The sequence below is a fragment of the Arvicola amphibius genome, chromosome 6 (assembly GCF_903992535.2).
Source record: "Arvicola amphibius chromosome 6, mArvAmp1.2, whole genome shotgun sequence".
Classification (NCBI taxonomy): Eukaryota; Metazoa; Chordata; class Mammalia; order Rodentia; family Cricetidae; genus Arvicola; species Arvicola amphibius.
The window spans coordinates 123,390,292-123,406,879 of record NC_052052.2 but is presented as its reverse complement, the minus strand read 5'-3'; the positions used below and the strand labels follow the sequence as shown (position 1 = coordinate 123,406,879).

At 43.0% G+C, this 16,588-nt stretch overlaps 5 non-coding genes across 5 annotated transcripts in view; 1 reads left to right on the top strand and 4 right to left on the bottom strand.

The window, feature by feature from the left end:
* Positions 1-13, top strand: part of Trnar-ucu — an 86-nt gene extending 73 nt beyond the window's left edge. The window contains exon 2 of the tRNA in view: positions 1-13. This exon is cut by the window's left edge and continues 23 nt beyond it. This is a non-coding gene — a tRNA (tRNA-Arg).
* A 3,673-nt stretch (positions 14-3,686) lies between these two features.
* Trnal-caa lies at positions 3,687-3,792 on the bottom strand. The gene is made up of 2 exons: positions 3,755-3,792; positions 3,687-3,732 (listed from the first exon to the last, which is right to left on the bottom strand). It is a non-coding gene; the product is annotated as a tRNA-Leu (tRNA).
* A 3,854-nt stretch (positions 3,793-7,646) lies between these two features.
* Trnad-guc lies at positions 7,647-7,718 on the bottom strand. The gene has a single exon. It is a non-coding gene; the product is annotated as a tRNA-Asp (tRNA).
* Positions 7,719-10,415: 2,697 nt separating this feature from the next.
* On the bottom strand, positions 10,416-10,488 carry Trnak-uuu. Its single transcript has one exon. It is a non-coding gene; the product is annotated as a tRNA-Lys (tRNA).
* A 753-nt stretch (positions 10,489-11,241) lies between these two features.
* Trnam-cau lies at positions 11,242-11,313 on the bottom strand. The gene has a single exon. It is a non-coding gene; the product is annotated as a tRNA-Met (tRNA).
* Between the last annotated feature and the right edge of the window lie 5,275 nt (positions 11,314-16,588).

Genomic DNA, 16,588 nt, shown 5'->3' with positions numbered 1-16,588 from the left:
CCCGCCAGAGTCGGTGGTGTTTTGCCTGTGAGGCATCTAACGGTGATAGTGAGTGCGCGATCCACTATGCTTTCTGCTGTTGGCATCAGCATTTCTTACGTTCTCCCAAACACCGCCAGCGATGCTGAGGAAAAAAACTAGAACTCAAAACGTAAAAAGTGTCATCTTGAAGAAGCTGTGTGTGCATTTCACTTTACTTTATTTTATTATAATACTTAAACCTTTTTTTCTCATTTTCTTTTATTGTTTGTTTACAATATCTGCTTTCTACCTCCTCAAATTCCAGACCTCCACCCTCTCAACTGTAGGAAGTATTCCTTGGCAGCGTAAAGATTTCATCTAAAAAAAGTAATCAAAATTCAATTTTTGATTCAATATACTGTAATTTACTGTGTAATATACTGTGATTTAAAGCAAGGATATGTGAAAGTTCTCGCATCACCCCAACTGAATAACACATCTTTTTTCATTCTAAAAAACTACTTCCTTAATTCCCTTGGCTGGTGCCTTGTTTGAAGTATTCTGTGTCTCGTTTCTGAAAGTTTGCATTATGATAAACATGTGACATAAATAAATATATAACATAGGATATGTTAGGTAATATGTGTAGGAATATGTATCATGTAGATATTACGTAGGTCCATACATAAACACAGATTGTCCATCTTTTGTGTTGTGATATGGTTTAACGTGTGGTGACATCTCATTATTTACATAAATCATATAATATTTCATAAACTGCCTATACTATTCTATTATAAACAGCTCACATTTTGCTTTATGAAGCAAAATTGTAATGTATTTATGAAAAAATTTTGATATAGATTTAAACACACACATTCACGGAGAGAAAAAAAGGACAAAGCACACTTACTTTGGGGGACGTGTCTCAAGAAAGTGGAATCGGAATGTCGTAAAGATAACTGTATATATGTTTTTGAGCACATTGCATTGTAAGGACAGAAAGCCTGGCATCAAGGGCTATGGCCCCAACTTTGCTAAAGGCTCCTTGAAAGAGAGAGAAACAGGAAAGCAGTCTTTTTTCTGGGCTCTACTCTCACTGGGTTTCTAGCAAGCCTCTGTGCTACTGTGTGGCAGGAAGGGAAAACTCCCTTTGCTGAGCGAAGAACATCTTCCAACATCCCGACCCCGAGAATACTTATTGCTCATCCTAACAAAAATCATGTTTAGTCAGGAATGAAACGAGGTGGCTTCACGGGTGCTGACCGTGCTTTGAGAAATAAGGAAGTAGTGTCTGAGAGGGAAAGGAGACTTACTTTTCAGCTCTCTGTACAATTGGGGCTAGAGGATTATTTACAAAGGTCTTAGTAAATAAATGATAATGTGTACATTTACACATACGTGTGGGTTGTTGTAAGCTTTGAATTTTGTAATGTTTGCTATCTTTGCACCAACAATGACCTCTTAATGTTTTGAGACTGCTAATGTCACAGCAACTAGTATTGTATATGATTTGTCTTTTCCTTTGTCAAAACTCTCTCTGCTGTAACCCCTTTCTGTGTCCCCCCAAAAACATTGTAACCCTTTTCTGTGCCCCCAAAATTAGTGTGACCCTTTTCTGTTCACCTTCTCTGAAAGACCACAATCTTTATTTGCCCATTTCCCAAAGTCTGTTTTTTAAACATCGTTTCATACTTTTGTCTTGCTTGTTTGTTTGCTTTTTGAATAAAAAATCTCATGCTGTAGCCATAGTTGACCTAGAATTCATTATATAGACACAAGTTTGGCTTCAAGCTTGTGGTGATTCTTCTGCCTCTGCCTCCCGAGTGCTGCATTGCAAGTGTGAGTCACCAGCAGAATTTTCATTACTTAAAAAAGAGGGGGTTGGGGCTGGAGAGATTACTCAGCTCTCCAGAGCTGTCCTCCCAGAAGACTGTTGTTTGGTTTCCAGCAGCCACATGGCTGCTCACAACCATTTGGAACTCCAGTTCCAAAGAATCCAGTGCCCTCTCTGGGCCTCTTTGGGCACCAGGTACTCATGTGGTATGCAGATACACATTTAGCACATTTAGGCAAAACATCCAAACACACAAGAATAAAATCTCAAAAGTGCACCACAATGATTAGCAATTATTTTAGCATAGCACATTTATTTTCAGCTTAACTCTGCAGATGTGACTGTTAAGGCTCTCTTAAATGACCCATTTCTTATCTACATATTTTCCCCAGTATCATTCTTCCTCATAAGGAATCATCATAAGGCACTAAGTCTTCGCTTTTTTATTTTTGTTTTTTGTCTTTTGAGACAGGCTTTCCTCTGGGTAGCTTTGGAGCCTTTCCTCAAACTCACAGAGATCCACCTGTCTCTGCCCCTCAGATGTTGGGATTAAAGGTGTGTGCTACACTGCTCAGCAATCTTCACATTTTTATAATCATTTATTCTAGCAGAATATGTAATCAACAGCTCCACCCCATGCGTACTGTTTGTCCAGAAGTGCCTCAGCACTGATGGTGGCATCAACCACTGTGTGGTACCCATTTGTAAGGTATAGCCAAGGATTGCTCTGCAGGTAACAAGTGGAAAATAAGGACTAGGTAAATGGACTTTGTAGAACCAACTTGATTTATATCAGAGAATCTTAAAAAGGCACAGGTACAAGATCAAAATGTACTGAGAGCTGAAGAAGCACATGAACTTGATGCTTGAGAACAGTAGGACTCCTATACACTCTGCAGATGTGTATTGAAAGGTGCTTCTTCCCTCACCCACTCACCCCTGCTCCCAAGAAAGAGCACTGCAGCACAGTGTTCCAAAAGACCACAGCAGAGATCAGCTAGAGCAAGGCTGGCACCGGGGAAGATACAGATGTGCAATGAGGGCAGAAGAAGCTTAACACCCTAATTATTCTATGTGGCAGACTCTTCTCCCTCAGCTACCTCAGATCTCTGCCAGATACTCAAGGAGCAAGCTCCTGGGATTAGGACTGGTCCAAAATACAGATGTAAAATACTCAGAGTACGCTGTGTGCAGAAATCCATGCAATTCAGGAGAAAGCCATTAGCACACGAGGATGTTGAGAGATCATCCAACATCCCGTCAAGACTGGTTTTTGGTGCTGGGGATGGAGAGAACCCAGAGTCTCATTTATGCTAGGCAAGTGCTGTGCCCCTGGGTTATAGCCTAAACCTAGAATTTATTATAATCTAAAAGACCTTTAGAACAATCTTCACCAAGACAGCACAACAACAGAAAATGAGTGAAACTTAAGAAGGATCAACAGAGACGTGGAACAATTATAAACAAGAGAACAAATCTCAGAACAGCAGAGCAGCAGTCCCACATATCCGCCAGTCCTGCCTAAAATCGAATGGAGGTCAGCTGGAAGAATAACACTCCCCAAACAAAAGCAAAGAGCCAATGCATTTTGATGTAATTAGATCGATCACAAGCAAAACAGTAACGAATTGCCACTGGGAATAATCAGAGATAAACGCTAAGAAACCTAAGCATATTAATGATTTTCCTAGGGGTTTAGTGACATAGGCAGGAGGATCAGTTTGGGTTCAAGGGCACAAAATAGAATAATAAGAAAAGAATGGATCAAAATACTAGGGTTAAAAAAAAAAAGAAAACCAGGTGATACTTATCAGATAAAGTTCTTCCTGACAGGTTCAATCAACAGACTACGCGTTATGAATGATGCGAGAACGAAAAAGAAGAACCGTGTCAGGAGTGGGATTCGAACCCACGCCTCCATTCGGAGACCAGAAACCTCGACAGAGGAAGTGAACACTTGAGTCTGGCGCCTTAGACCACTCGGCCATCCTGACACACACGCCCATAGGCTACCATAATCAATAGTTATGAAAACCAGCCAGCTCCTGGTTATGTTCAGAGCTCTGCAATGAAAGTTCTGGCCTTATTGAAAGGATTAAACGGAAAGAAAGGAACCAGGACAGCCCCGCCCCAGAAGGCGGTAGCTGTGACTCAACGTTAGCCCGACGCTAAGCCCTGCCCCAACGGCCAGCTAGCCGCTCCTCGGAGTCGATCCTGGTGTAAATCAGTTTATTTGAATCCAAGGCTAGGGTTCTAAGGGACCAAGTACTGCTGGTAGGGACCTCGTCTAACTCTTGTAGCGCTCTCTTCCTGGCAATAAAATTGGCCGTCCTATTGCACTTTCTTGCGGGCGTTTTCCACCCTGACCTCATGACTCCTTCCAATTTTCTTCTACGGGTTTTTGATACCATTCATCTTTTTGTTGTTGTTGTTGCTGTTGTTGAAGTGAAGGCCTGTGATAGATGATTTGAATGAACGAGGAACAGTCTCTTTTCCTCTCTTGTCCCCGGTCTTTTTCCTATCCTCACCCCTTTCGTCTAATCGCCCTACTTCTTTTTCTTTCTGAGACGTTCGATCCAATTGTTCCCGCTTGCTTTTCACACAGCAGCCTTGGTAAAACCAACGGTAAATCACCTACCGCACTACTTGCTGCAGGTTTCTCTGTGGGTGGACAGAGGTCAAAGGAGAGTCAGATGCTGCTCTTTCCTTCTGTGTAAAACCCGACTAGTAGAAAGAATGAATTAAGGTCAGAGCGAGTAGGATGTGGTTCACACTTCATCCTCATAACACTGTCACATTCTAGGCAGGGGCTGTGAGGGGGGCTTAACCACGTACGGCTATGAGGGACACAGAAGGGGAAGGGGCGGCAACAAAGGATGTGATCCAAGTACACACAGCTAACTTGGTTCTACTTCAGAGAAGGGCTATCATATGATACTGGATCGCCGTTTGTCACCGAATGTGTTCGCAACAGCACAAGTCAAACGGATTAGAAATATGAAGCCGCAGGGTGGTGGTGGCACAGGCCTTTAATCCCAGCAGAGGCAGGTGGATCTTTGTGAGTTTGAGGCCAGCCTGGTCTACAAGAGTTAGTTCCAGGATAGGCACCAAAACTACAGAGAAACCCTGTCTCAAAATACAAATAACAAATAAATAAATAAATAAATAAATAAATAAATAAAATTAAAATAAAATAAAATTGAAACCAAAGTGGAAAGCCTCACCAATGAAACAACTTCTGAATTTTTTTAAAGTAGCATTTCCTCCCCGATACAAGAAAGCAGACTTCCTTAGAAGATCTTTCAAAATTAATTTACATCGTCTGCGTATGAGCATCTTAAAATACTATTTTAAAATGTATTATACTTGTTTATGCTGTGGAACATTTGTTCAATGATACAAAGCTGTGTTGCATTCTTTTATGCTGCATTTGTTTAACTCTGTGAAGCTGTGTTACTTTGCCTGTCTAAAAACCTAATGGGCTAATAAAGACCTTAATGGCCAATAGCGAGGACAGAAGCAAGGATAGGCGGGGCTGGCAGGCAGAGAGAATAAATAGAAGGGGAAATCAGGGTGGAGAAAAGAAAGAAGGAGCAAGATAGAACAAGGAGAGGAGGACATTAGGGGTCAACCACCCAGCTACACATCAAGCCACAGAGAAGTAAAGAAAGGTATATAGAAATAAAGATAAAAGCCCAGAGGCTAAAAGAAAGATGGGGTATTTTAAGATAAGAAAAGTGGGTTAGAAACAAGCCAAGCTAAGGCTGAGCATTCGTAAGTAAGATAAAGTCTGTGTGTGTGTGTGTGTGTGTGTGTGTGTGTGTGTGTGTGTGTGTTTGGGAACTGGGTGGCTGGCCTCCAAAAAGCCAAAAGAGTCAAGCAACAACTACATGTGTACACAAGGGCAACAGCACACACGTGGATGTTGGAGGACAACCGCAGGAACTGGTCCTTCCTGTCTACGTACATGTGAGTCCCTGAGAGGGAACTCACGTTTTCAAGCTTGGTGGTAAGTACCTTTACCTACTAAGCCATCTCAAAAGTACTGAAAACAAAACAAAACAAAACAAAACTTCTGACCAGGGCTAACTACTAGAGTTATGCACAACTTACTGATCCCCAAAAAAGAAACTCCACGGAACTGGATTCCCATGTCTTTTGTGGCATTCCTCCTCGGTCCACCTGAAGCTGGCCAGGGAGCCTGCAACTGTGATCCCCAAGCGTCTCTGTTCAAACTGAAGAACTCACTTGGAATAATCTCCATTCTTTCTTTAATCACAAATATCATATTTGGCTTAGCTATTGAAGGTAAGCATAGTGTGGAGGCATTGAGATAACACAGGTAGTAGCTGAGCCAGGCTTTTGTAAGACCCTGGCTGTCCCCAAAGCCAATGAGTCTTTCAGCTCTCCCCAGTAAGTTAAATTCCTTATGGAATTAAAGTGTTTGTAGGATGAACAGAAGCACAGCTCCAGAGCTCAGGTAGCTGGCAGCACATTGAGCTTTTATCCCAAGGGTCCAGGCTTTGAGTTCCTATTCAGGCAACAAATATAAATTTTGACTTTGGACAGGCTTGATCAGAAATTAAAAAAAAAAACAAAAAAACCCTGATCTACCTTCACTCAATTACACATTCCAACTTGAATGATTCGTGGATTCTCTGAAGTCTGGAACTCTGGTCACAGCCAGGTTGTGGTGGTGGTGGTGCACACCTTTAACTCCAGCAGAAACAGATGGATCTCTAAGAGTTCAAAGTCAGCCTGGTCTACAGAGCAAGTTCCAGGACAGGCTCCAAAGCTACGGAGACAGGGCTTTGTGTCCAAAAACAAGCAAACAAACAAACAAAAAACCAAACCAAACCAAACCAAACCAAAACAACAACAAAAAGAACTGTGGTCATGGGAAGGAAAATAAAACAAAAAGCCTTCAGATTAATTACTTAGCATTGTGACTGTTCTTATATTCCTTTGTATGGTATAGGAGAGTTTCTTATTCAACAGTTTGTTCTGCTGATAGACTCTTGCGAGTTGTGACATTTGTCTTTTGATCTCAGAATTTATCATGTATCCCACAGCACCCTACAAAAAAAAAAAACTGTTGATGAATTAAAATACAAGCAAGTTTTATGATTATGTTAGAGCATAGGCAAGGTCTGCCGAGGCCACACAGAGAACCCCTGTCTGGAAAACAACAACAAAAACTTCAGGTAGGGCGTTTGTGTATTCTAGATCCCTGTACAGGTAAAGGGGGCTTGAAGATAATTGACAGAAATAACAGTCAAAGTCAAATTTTGAAGGGACAGAGGCTTATAATCCTAGGCCTTGATTGACGCCCACGGAGGAAGAGGATACTAGCCAGTCCTAGGCCAGCCTGGGCTGTCTGTAAAATAAGAGCCTATCTCAAAAAAAAAAAAAAAAAAAAAAAAAAAAAAAAAAAAGCGATGGGGGTGGGGAGATGGAGTAGTCAGCTTTCCCTCGCCTCCTTTGGGATCCTGAGGTGGAAACTGCTGTCTTAAAGTCTCAGACACAAGGAGAGTAGTCGCGCAGCTCCGCGCACTGCAGTCCTCCCTGGGCGTTCGTCCATCATCCAGCGGGGCTTCACCTGCTAGCGAATCCTCGGACTAATTCTGAAACAGATGGACACAGCTGAGATCCAAGGGCATTGGAATGAACCTCCCTCTCGGAAAGAAGGCCATGCAGGCTGTCCTAATCAGAGAGTATATGGTGATCTGATCCAAAACAATCGTGAAAATGCAACTCTAGAAAAAGATCATTTGGTGACTACCAGAAGCGCCGAAGTCACCGTCCGTGGTGTCCCAAAACGTAGCAAAAAAACAGACTTGTCTGTTGACTCCCCGTCGGGGAATCGAACCCCGGTCTCCCGCGTGACAGGCGGGGATACTCACCACTATACTAACGAGGAGGACAGCGTAGCAATTGGCAAGGTTAAGTGAAGTCCAAATAAAGGATAATTTTCTTTCCCTCATTTCTTTTTCCTTTCTTTTATCTTTCCCTTTTTTCTACCCCTTTTTCCCTCTCCCGTCCTCTCCCTGCAAATCCAAAAGATTTACATCTGACCGGTACCGCTAAGACATGAACCTTTATCTCAAGAAATAAAGAATAAAAGATAAAGTGCTGTATGCATATGTTTAATAAACAGCATTAAATAAATATTAAACACTTTAAAAACTTTTTTTAAAAAGGTTGTGGGACCAGGTATAGTGGCACAAGCCAGTAATCACAGTCAGTCTGGTCTACGTAGTAAATTCCAGGCCAGCCAGGGAGGGCACTTAGACTCTAGCTCCAAAAGACAAAGCAAACCAAAGATGGAATGTGAATGAGAAGGTAGGGAGTAGGGGAGAAGTGTGCTTGTGTACCGTTAAGAGAGCAAAGAAGAGCTGGAGAGGTGGCTCAGCCGTTAAAATCTAGGTTCACACCCCAGACGTCAAGCTATTAAAGACAGGTTCGTCTAAGGAAAGGACGAAAAGGACAAGAACCCAGTTCTCCTGTAAAGAGGTGCTAATCCAGATGACGAACACACGGAAATCACAACTTTCTTAAAAGGTTAGAGTAACAGATTAGCCTCCTTATAAAAAAGACACTCCCAGCCTAATAATAGGAGGACAATACTATCATGCTTATGAATAGGAAAAATTAATATCCCAAAGACACTATTTCTTCCCAAATTACCATAGTTATTTAAGATGATTCCAATTTTATGTTTCTCCCTCTCTCTCATTTCATTTTATGCAGCCCTGACTGTCCTGGAACTTGCTATATAGGCCAAGCTGGCCCACCTGCCCCTGCCTCTGCCTCCGGGAGTGCTGGACTTAAAGGCGTGCACCACCGTACCCAGCTGCCCAATTTACAAAGATTCTTTTCAAGAACTTAACAAACTGTCTGTAAATTGTCACTGCATTATGTATTTACTATATTATATGTTTTATCATTAAAGTACATCGTTCCAAGATTTAAACAGGCTTTCTGGAAGGACTTGGGAGTTAAGGATGGCAGTGAGGAGCTGTGGTCCCTGGATCTCTCTGTTCCTCTCCTCTCCCCAATATGGTCGTCATGAGCACATCTTTCCAGTTTTAGTGTGGCTCTTTTAATTGGCTTATTGAGAATAGGTGACAGTTCCTCATTTGGCACAGGTTATAATCTCCAAATTTGATGACAATAATGACCACGAAGTGACAAAGACGTTTTTGGAATATCTGCCAATCCCAGAAAACAGAAAAAAAAAAAAAAAAAAAAAAAAAACCAGCAACACCCCTCCCACTCACAAACCCCCCAATACACCAGAATAATGGACATAGTGAAGGTGGCACGGACTAAATTCTTCCATTTCTTTCCTCCCTCCCTCCGTCCCTCTTTTCCTCCCTTCCTCCCTCCCTTCCTTCCTCCCTCCCTCCCTCCCTCCCTTCCTCTCTCCTCCCCTGCATTCCCGTCTCCTTTTCGAGACCGGATTTCATAGCCCTGGCTGTCCTGGAACACTCTTAAAACCAAATCTGCCTACCTCTGCCTCCGGAGCGCTGGACATTTTTCTTTTAAAGGACATTTTAGGCTTTTAGGTTTGGCTCACTATACCTGGCTGGACCTAATTATTTCAAGTGAAAGAGAACGAGCCTGAAAACGAACACAATAAATTTGTGAATGGAGCATTTTGGCCTAGCAGTGACAAACTCAAGGCGGTGAGATACACGGTTTTGAATCCTAGCACCTTCGTTTCTGCGTGACTTGGCCTGGCACTTTGCAAAGAGAAACGTAGGCTCAAGGGCCAAGATAAGTCACTAGCCGACATGCAGATTTCCGGGTGAGGAGAGAAAAGTAGCAGACACGGAGAGGCCTAGTGAACAGAGGCCAGTCTGGACTCAGGTCGGCCCTGCCTGAGAGAAGCAAAACCAAACAACAGGAAAAATCAGGAGAAAATTTCCAAGCATGTTTGGGTGTCTTTCAGCCAGGGCTCCCAGTCTTCTTCCTCTTCCCACTTCTTCTCAAGAAGGTACAAATGTTCCGCACGGGAGAAGAGCTTGTTCGGAATGGTAAGGACAGATAAAGGCTTAGCAGATGTTTTAGATTAGAGTCACCAGCCCAGGGATAATGAATGGAACATTTTAAAGGAATTTTTTGGAGACATGTTACCTACCACACAACTCATGGTGGCTAGGAACTCATTCATTGGAGTTTTATTTTATCTGTATTAGTTTGTGTTAATTATACATAATAGGTTTTGTTATGATGTTTACATGTGTGTACAATATTCACTCCCCATAGCCTTCCCTTAGCTGCTCATAAATGAAATGCCTCATTCCAAAAATAGGGTCATAAAACAGAGTTAAGGCTTCAAGAAACCAGCTGCCTGTGGAATTCTAGAAAACTCCCTACTCTCCACTCCAAAATCTTGGACGCTGTGCCTAAGGGTTTGCCTTTCCAGTTTTGAGGCACAACTGAATTTATTTTCTGGTGACATTCCCCCCTCCCACGCCCAACTACGCCCTTTTCCCCATCCTTTCTTTAAAGTTTATGTTAAGGGTCAAAGGAATTTTAAAGAACGAGGTTAGATTTGGTGTTATCCTTTCTCAATTTTGGTGGTGGCTCCTGATACAAAAGAGCTACCTTCCGCCTGAACAGGGACTTGAACCCTGGACCCTCAGATTAAAAGTCTGATGCTCTACCGACTGAGCTATCCAGGCTCTTGTAAGGACCGTTTTTTTAGGTCTCATAATATCATTGGTCACTAAACTGGGATTTAAGAATTGAAAATTTGGGTGTTTTATTCCAAAGGCGCAGTTTTCTCGTCATGATAACTAAGATTTGTTTTGTCGGGAGCTCCGTTCAAAACGTATATTCGTTGCACAATTAACGAGTCATGTAGTATTTATGGCAGGAAGGGAAGACCGATGGTAGGGTGACATCCCCTTAGTGGAGCACTTAGGTTACTACCCACGCTAGCTCCTTTCTCAATTCTGCAGAGCGCGTAGAGGTGAGACGCACGTCTGAAGTTTGAAGACGCGAAAAAACTTGAGGAAAGACGAGGTCGAGGCGGGGGCAGGTGCTTCCAGTCTCATAGTCTTCCGTGCTTTCCTAGTTCTTTCAGACTTGAAGCTTAACGCTAAATCGCTAACCAAGCTTTGGTGTGCTTGTACATTTTTGATTTGGTTTTGGATTTCCTTCTGGAGACTGAGCCCAGGGGTTTGAGGCAAGCTATGAGAATAGGTCTGAGCCATAGCCTGGCCCCATCACACAACTCTGGTTCAGAGACGGTGATAGACCCTGCAAAGCATAAAATTAGCATCATGGTGTACTGTTTCCCAAAATATTGTGCTTCTTTAAAGCGTTGAAGATTTTGATAGCACCCAGTTTTCTGTTTTTTCGGTCGTATCACCTATCTTTCAAGTTCTTTGGACAAGAATATGTAGGTAATGGAAAGGGAAGAAAATTGAAGCTAGCAGAGGATGGTTTCGATCCATCGACCTCTGGGTTATGGGCCCAGCACGCTTCCGCTGCGCCACTCTGCTGTGCACGCAGACTGCACCTGATAAGTCTTCACAAATACTTCGTCCTCTTCCATTCTCGCACTCTCCCATCTTTCTTCTGGAATCAGTCTTATGTTTCATTCCCTACAATGATTTGCAATCTAGTTAAGAAAGTTAAGAAAACAGAATGCCTAGCAAAATTGCCCAGGTCTGCCTTGAACTTGAGCTCCTCTTGCCTCTGGGAATTCTGAAATTCTTAACTACTTTAATTCGTAATCGCGTTATCTTTTGTTTCGTTCTCTTTGTTTGTTTTGAGGGTCTCTCTGTGGCCTAGGCTTGAAGACTCGGGGATCCGCATGCCTCAGCCTGCTACCGAATGATAAGACTACAGATTTGACCCAACACAGTTCATTTCTTTTATTTTTAAACGTGTGTCTTGTATGTAGGCCAAATTGAAACAGTGGCGAATGCGCAGCACAGCATGGCAGGTTAGTCAAAGCCTCAGTCCCTTCTGTGGGAGATGGGAGCGCGGGAGTCAGTTCCCGCCGCCTGCCTGCAGGGCTAAAGCCCCCTAGAGAGTCTATGCCTAGAGGTTAGAGTTAGGAGCCAGCACTTCTCAGAGTGCTCAGAGAGCACAGTGGCTTTTGCTCCTAGTCCCTGGCAGGTATTCTGCCTGGCAGTGGCAGGCTAGGTATCCTAATCCTCCTTGCTTGTGTTTACTTCAGCGCAAGGGTTACCTATCTACATCCTCCTGCCTGGATTTACATTAGAATTCCAACAGAGTACTTCAGCACTTTTGAACCAGGTTTGCCTACTTCATTTTTCTCTGGGGCTGGGAGTCGCCCAGCTGCTCTGCTGAGACATTGCCTGTTTTTTAGTTCTCTTTCCTGGGCTTTCCTGCCTTTTTCCCCCTTGCCCTTCAACCCACGCGGCTCTGGGCTCTCGGAGAATGTGCTTAAGGGGTCGTCCATGGAAGACTTTGGAGCCCTCGGTTTGAGTGTGGGTCCTGGCAGATGCTTGGGGAAAACAGAGACATCTTCGTCCTTTCGTTAAGTGAGAAGTGATTTTCCATTAAATTTTAGTCTACAAAGTAGTGCGTTTCCCTACAGTATTTTCACACTCACGTATCATTACTCGTTTTGTTTCGTCCCATTTGTCCCGCTTGCCTTCCTCCTCCTGAGGAGTCGCTCTCACTTCTGCTCTCCTGACACATTATCCATTATTTTCTGTAAGTGTGAGTTCTTCTTCTTTCTCTTCTTGTTTTGTTTTTCGAGACAGGGTTTCTCTGTGTAGCCCTAGCTGTCCTGGAACTCCCTCTGTAGACCAGGTTAGGCTTAAACTCAGAGATCTGCCTGCTTCGGCCTCCCTGGCACTGGGATTAAAGGTGTTGCCACCACGGCAAACCAAAAGTGATTACTTTCAATGAAAACTTAATCTCTCCCAACTCCTTTTCCTTCTCTCCTGAAATTTTCCCTTTTTCTTCTCCTTCCTTTCTTCCTTCCTTCTTTCCTCTCTTCTTTCCTCCCTTTCTCCCTCCCTCTCTCTCTCTCTCTCTTTGTTGTTGTTAATTCAAAGTTTTTCTGTAGTTTGGGTGACCCCAAAGCTCATGACAATTCTCTCATTTTAGCTTCCTGACTGCTGGAATTACAGATGTAGGCCATCTAAAATTGGCTCAAGTTTTTGAAAAACAGGATTTTAAAAGCTAACCCCAGACAGCTGGGTGGTGGTGGCGCATGCCTTTAATCCCAGCACTCAGAAGGCAGAGGTAGTGAGTGGGAGGGACCAGAAGAGTTGTTACACAGAGCAACCCTGTCTCAAAACAAAACAACAAAAAATAAAAATCTAATGGACAGTCCTGGTGGTTATCTGTCTCAGTGTTGGATACCTTTATCAGGGACACAGACGGGATGTAGGAATACAAGAATAGGAAATGTTCCTGGGAGTTCTTCCTGAGATCCTTTGAAAAATGAAACAAAAAAGCTTCTGTCAATAGCAAGCAGTGCACCGTCACACACTAGCAAGCAGTGCACCGTCACACACTAGCAAGCAGTGCACCGTCACACACTAGCAAGCAGTGCACCGTCACACACTAGCAAGCAGTTCACACACACTATAGTTTTCGAGTCTCCACTTGATGACTCCTTTGGCCACTAAATTTGACAAAACACAGTGTTCTCTTTATTCTCACTGTTTCCAGACTATTGGCTTTGATCGCTGCTAAGAATGCATAAAGCAGAAATACCTATGCCCTGAGACAGGCTGACTTCCTTCCGCCTTGCATAATCCGGAATCACATTCTCGCACCACATACACTTACTTGTGGGCTCATCTTCACTGTCACCACAATCACTGACCTGTGAAAAGTCACTTGTTGCTGTCCCGCCTCTCCCTCTCCATTCCGTCTGCACGGCTTTACAGCTGCACACGCGTGAGCTAAAGATTTCGTTATCTCTTCACAATTTGGACTTGTTCTGGCTTTGTTTTTTTGGGTGGTTGAGTGAGTTTGAGAAACTGACTTCTAAAGGCTGGCGTCCTGAGCTCCTATTCAACTGAGAACGTTTTTCGTTGATTTCTTTTCCCTCTGTTATTTGCAATGTCCTCGTCACCCAGATTCTTCCAGTTCTCTTTTCTGATTTCTGTAGGAGTTGCAACACTGGCCCATTTTTCCTCTCCTACAAGCAAATGTTGGTGGTTTCTTAAGTGTCATTATTACAGAAATTTGTTAGATTTACCTAAGAAAGCGGTCTTGTTGGTCACTGAGAGGTCTGTCTAGTGTCTGTGCCTTCCGAATTCACAGGTCTGCCATGACTTGCTTTTTATTCCCTGTGACAATCTTAACTATTTTTCTTGTGTCCATTCCTGGCTGTTTTCCTAGATGCAATCCCAGACGATTAAATGTCTGTGCAGGCAACTCAGCTTTACATAGAGCGTCTGCACATGATTTGTGGCTGAAATCTCTTGGAGATTTAGCCTTATTTCTTCTGTAGGAGACAACTATGATAAGCTAAATATGAACAGTTCACCTGGCAAAAAAGATCACAGGGAGGGCGCCTGGAGGAGACCTCCCCAGGGCCCTTCTGCAGAGGACGGTTCCCTCTGGTAAGACCCATGGGTAGCTGGGTAGCGGTCTCAGTGCTCTGGTGAGACACGTGGGTAGTGGTCTCCATTCTGTATAGAGACCCACTGGAACGGTCTCGGTTAGATAGAGGGGCGGGTCACACCCTCAAAACAGCTTGAAACTGTCGTCTTTGGCTTGGTTTGGCGCCCATTGTCCTGTTCATTGTCCAGCGTGTTGTTGTATTTTTGTTTTGACTTAGACTGACGCTGACAAAATGGGACAGACTCAAATCACGACTTCATGACTTTGATATTGTGATCACTTTAGATATAGGGTTATAAGCATAGGGGTATATTTTCCTAAAAGGGATAAGATAAATAACCTCTATCTGCTTCCTTAAACATTTCACAAGAAGGAGTCAGCCTTGGCCCCAAGTACAAGGCTGCTGGGCAGCATGCTTGTATGGATGGGTGGCTGGGCTATGCAGCCTTGTTGGTTGTAGGCTGCCAGCCACAGTTGTAGGAGTCGGTTGCACCGCAATAGGATTTCAAACTCTGAACAGAGATTCTGGGGTTAATTGCTAAGGCTTAAAGAGGTTAACAATCCCCCCCCCCCATGCTGCATAGCACCCTGCCCCCTCCCATGCTGGTGGATGAGTTCCCTCCACCTGCCCTGGGGGCTGTGTGCCTCAACTTCTGGTCAAACCAGGGTCAAGGACTCTGGCTATAGGTGTTGCTGCAAAGGCCACGTTGTGACACTATAGCCAGACTTCCCTCCACCAGAGCGGCTTTGATCATTCAGATCCAATGTGTTATAAACATCTGTCATCATTTATAGGGGCTGCTAACAAATTATTGTTGGTTAATGTATAAAAAGAACTACTGTTGGTCTCAAATGTTTCACTCTGGTATTTTATGCGATGTAAATTTAAAGCTTTTTTTGGTTGTAGTATATGCATAGTATATGCGTGTTTCTGTTCTTGTTTAAAATATTGTAGCCATACAATATATCATACACCACTGAGGGAAGCCACAAGAAAGACTTTAGTAAGAGTTTTTATGTTGTCTGAAAAGTGAGAGAGATTTCGGTGTGTTGTTTAAAAAGCAAGAGAGATTTTGGTATGTCATCTGGAAAGCGAGAGAGAAAGCAGGAGACTAAAAGAATAAAGAGAGGAAAAATGGATTAAAGGTATATAAAGTTATAAAAGGTCAAAAGAGGACGTAAACTGTGTGTGCTGTGGTTTCTCATACATGCAAATACTGAACATGCTTGTTTTGTTTAAAAAAAAAGTTTGTCTATGTGAGTTTTCTCACAAGCATGGAGCTGACACAGAAATGGTCTGATTAATGGTTTAAAAATGTATTTCCTTGTTCAAGGTCTATTCAGGCTTAAAAATATATGTTTAGCCTCCTTGTCTTTGCTAGCTTTGTTGGGTTTAAGCTATTTGGATAAACTGAGTCATAAGTTTTTGGTTTGATACTAAGAGGTTTGGACCTCCTCTTCTGGGGAAAGAATGTTGTTTCTATGTCAATCACTCTGGGGTAATGAGAGAGTCAATGGCCTTGTTAATGACAGAGAACAGAACACTCACAGGGAAGCTGGATAAAACTTGCTCAATGGGTCTCCTTGGTTAACAACCTTGCTTTAGCTCTAACAGGCCCTAATAATCTTGCTTCTTCTTATCAACCGACTGATGGCTTTTGTTCAAGAATGAGACAATACTGTTTGACTGATGGTATTGAGGTCCCAGTATCACCCCCTTGAGCCCCTGGACTGACAGGACCCATGATTGAGTCCTGTCATCAGTACTTGTGAAGAGGAAAAAATATAGGGCCCAGGACAGCTTTCCCAGGGCAACTTGGTACACACCTGCCAAGACGGGTTTTATAGATCAGCAGGAAGGTATACCTGAATCTCAGTTTGCCCTAGGGCAATGCTGTCTCTTAGACTCCCTCCTGTTCCCATTTCACCCTGGGACCTGTTCCTTGCCTTTGCAGGAGACTTCATTAACAGCTAGATACAACTTGTTTTGTGTTTACCCTCAGAATGACTAGTTTGGTTTCTTTATTAACTTTAATTGAAAATCATTACAGAGTTTGGAGTTCTAGTCTTGTGAAAGCCGCTAACTTACTATAGACTGTTAGGAAATACAAGTTAGTCAGTCATTTTAAAAGTACTGATATAATTAGTTATTGGAATAAGCCTTATTTAGTTCCCTGTATGTTTTCAAAGTCAAACTTAATACAAATAATGAGAAAC